The 3,537-nt window shown below is 59.6% G+C and overlaps 1 pseudogene; it reads left to right on the forward strand.

Moving 5' to 3' along the window:
* Nucleotides 1–3,122: 3,122 nt before the first annotated feature.
* LOC118996834 (uncharacterized) lies at nt 3,123–3,241 on the forward strand (annotated as a pseudogene).
* The last annotated feature ends 296 nt before the right edge of the window (nt 3,242–3,537 follow it).

Here is a 3,537-nt window from a genome sequence, read left to right on the forward strand (position 1 = left end):
CTGGGGGACTATTCTATTCCCGGGGAAGCCAGAGGCCTGGGTGAAGGTGATGTGGCCAAAATCCGTGGGTCTTGCAGCAGGGGTGTCACAGGCTGGGCCAGGGCCAGGAGGCTGTCCTGAGGGGTGCTTGCTCCAGGGCATGGCAGAGACCTCAGCCGGGTCAATGTGTCGAAATCCCGGGGCTGTTCCCGGGGACTTCTGTGGCCTGTGCCAGGGCAATGAGGCTAAATTCGTGGAGCTGTTCCCGGGCACAGCTGAGGCCTGGGCCCAGAATGAGGCTACATCCGGGAAGCTATTCCGGAGGACAAGGGAGTCCCTGGAGGACGCTATGACGCTAACTTCTGCGGGGCTTGAACCATGGACGACGCCTCAGGCCCGGGCGTGGGCAATGAGACTCACATGTGGGGGGCTCGCTTCTGGGGAGGAAAGACGCTGGGCCAGCTCGATGAAGCTAAATGTTGAGGCAGGTTCAAGAGAGGCCAAAGGCCTCATCCGGGACCAGGAGGGTAACTTCTGGGAGGCTGTCCCCAGGAGTGCCAGAGGCCTGGGCCAGGCTAATGAGGCTAACCTCCAGGTATTAGCCATCAAATATTAACCTCAGTGCTTGGGACCAGACTTTTGGCACCCCTGGAACTAGCCAACCCAGACATGACCCAGACCCCTAGAGGTTAGCCTTTACACCCTGACCACAATTTTGACCACCTGGGAAGAACTGTCCTGACCCTTAGCCATGTCACCGCTTCACTGGCCTCATGTGCCCAAAACAAGCAGCTCAGAGGTGAGCCACATCAACCCAGCCCAGGCCTCTTGCATTCCCTGGAACAAGCCCCCACACAAGTGCATCTCACCATCCTGTACCAGACCTCTGGCGTGCCTGGGGACAGCCCCCAGAGGTTATGCTCATCATGTTAGCCCAGAATTTTGGCTATCCCCGAAAACATTGCCTAGATGTTGGCTTCCCCACCACTTGCCAGGACTCTAGCTTTTTCCAAAAGGAGACCCTGGGAGGTTAGCCTTATTTCCAGGGCCCAGACCTTTGGCATCCCTGGGACCTGTCCCAGAGTTGAACCTTATCACTCTGGCCCAAAGTTTTGTTGACCCCTGGAAAAGGCACCCCGACATTAGCCTGCTCACTGCTCCCCCAGCCTCTGGCATCCCTCAGAACAGGGCCCCAGAGGTTAGTAGCATGGCCCTCGCCCAGGCTTCTTGCAGCCCCGGAACCTCACCTGCAGAGGTTAGGCTTACCACCCCCGGCCGAGGTCTTTGATGTCCTCTGCAACAGCATCCCAGAAGTCAGCTTCCTCTTCTGGGCCCAGGCCTCTCCTGTCCCCGGACAGAGCCCCATTTCCCCACCCTATATTATACCCATTGCCTTGGCTCAGGCAACTGATATCCCCGGGAACAGCATCCTAGGGTTTAGACTTATTGACTGGGTCCAGGTTTTTGGCATCTCTGGGAACAGGGCCCCCTGACTTGAAGCTGATTGTCCCGGCCCTGGCCTCTACTGTCCCCCGAACAACCTCCAAGAATGTCACCTCATCACCCTAGCCTAGGCCTCTGGGTTCCGTGAAAACAGGGCCCCAGTCTTCAACCTCATCTCCCCGGCCCATCCTTTTCTGGCCCCAGAACCAGACCCTCAGTGGTGAGCCTCGTGACCCCGGCCCGGGCCTCTGGGCTCCCCGGGATCAGCCTCCCAGGTGTTAAAACTCATTACCTCCTGGCAGAGCCCTTTGTCGACCAAGGAACAAGTATGCCCACCAGATGTTAGCCTCCTGGCCCAGACTTTGGCCATGCCCCTCCACAGGCCCCCAGAGACAAGCCGAAACACCTGGCCCAGGCCTGTGGCATCCCTGGTATCATTCCCCCAGAGGTTGACTTCATTGACCCAAACCAGAGCATTGGCAACCCAGGAACAAGCCCCCTGGAACGTAGCCTCGCAGCCACATCCCAGACCTCTGCCCCCTGACCCTCCCTCTAGCCCCCGAGGAATAAGCCCCACTTCCCACTGCTCAGAGGTTAGCCCCATTGGCCCTGGCCCAGGCCTGTGGTGTCCCTGGGTTACAGTGCCCCTCGGGTTAGCCTCATCTTCTAGGCCCAGGATTCAACTTCCTTGGGAACAACCCCCAGGGGTTACCATTACCCTGCCCCAACACTCTGGCATCCCCAGAACTGGTCCCCTGCAGGTTAGCCTCCCTCCTCACACAGGCCCAGAATTTCGGTGTTCTCCATAAAAGTCCCCTACAGGTGATAGCCTGCTGGACACTCCACAGGCCTCCGGTGTTCCAGACCAAGCACCTCAGAGGTTCGGGGCTGCTGCCTGGCCCAGGTCTCTTGAGTCCCTGGAAACCAGACCCCCTCCCTCCCACACCCCCTAACCCCTGGGCCCAGTAAGTCTAATTGCCCTGCCCAGGCCTGAGGCGTCCCCGGCATGAGATACCCAGAGTTTAGCCACCCATTCCTGGCCGAGGCCTCAAATTTCCCGAAAACAGCACCCAGAATTTATGCTCATCAACCCAGCCAACACTTGGGTGTAGAAAGAACTAGACCCTCGGTGGTTAGCCTCATTAGCCTGGCCCAGGCCTCTGGCACTCCTGGGGACAGCCTCCCAGAAGTTACCCTCCTGGTCCCGGATGAGGCCTTTGGCCTCTCTTGAACCTGCCTCAACATTTAGCTTCATCGAGCTGGCCCAGCGTCTTTCCTCCCCAGAAGCGAGCCCCCCACATGTGAGTCTCATTGCCCACGCCCGGGCCTGAGGCGTCGTCCATGGTTCAAGCCCCGCAGAAGTTAGCGTCATAGCGTCCTCCAGGGACTCCCTTGTCCTCCGGAATAGCTTCCCGGATGTAGCCTCATTCTGGGCCCAGGCCTCAGCTGTGCCCGGGAACAGCTCCACGAATTTAGCCTCATTGCCCTGGCACAGGCCACAGAAGTCCCCGGGAACAGCCCCGGGATTTCGACACATTGACCCGGCTGAGGTCTCTGCCATGCCCTGGAGCAAGCACCCCTCAGGACAGCCTCCTGGCCCTGGCCCAGCCTGTGACACCCCTGCTGCAAGACCCACGGATTTTGGCCACATCACCTTCACCCAGGCCTCTGGCTTCCCCGGGAATAGAATAGTCCCCCAGATCGCTTCTTGGCCTTTTGGCTAAGATCAAGTGTAGTGTCTGTTCTTATCAGAATAGTCCCACAGAGGTTACCCTCATTGCCCTGGCGCAGGCCTATGGCATCTCTGGAACAAGCCCCTCCCCACTGCCCCCCAGATCAGCCTCCTCGTCCAGGCCCAGGACTCTGGCTTCCCAGGACAGGAGCACCCAGAGGTTACCACCACCTTGGCCCAAGTCTATGCCATCTCCCGAACAAGCACTGCCCTCCCCCCCAACATGTTAGCCTCATCGCCCCAGACCAGGCCTTTGGCATCCCCGGAACTCACCACCACATATTAGCCTCATCGCCTGGGACCAGACCTTTGGCTTCCCCGGAACTACCGTACACCCCCCCCCCCCCGGCATGGGGGGGGGGTGCGGGGGGCCGGGCGGCAGG

Source organism: Sturnira hondurensis, unplaced genomic scaffold (genome assembly GCF_014824575.4).
Source record: "Sturnira hondurensis isolate 20B ecotype Veracruz unplaced genomic scaffold, ASM1482457v3 Scaffold0011758, whole genome shotgun sequence".
Taxonomy (NCBI): domain Eukaryota; kingdom Metazoa; phylum Chordata; class Mammalia; order Chiroptera; family Phyllostomidae; genus Sturnira; species Sturnira hondurensis.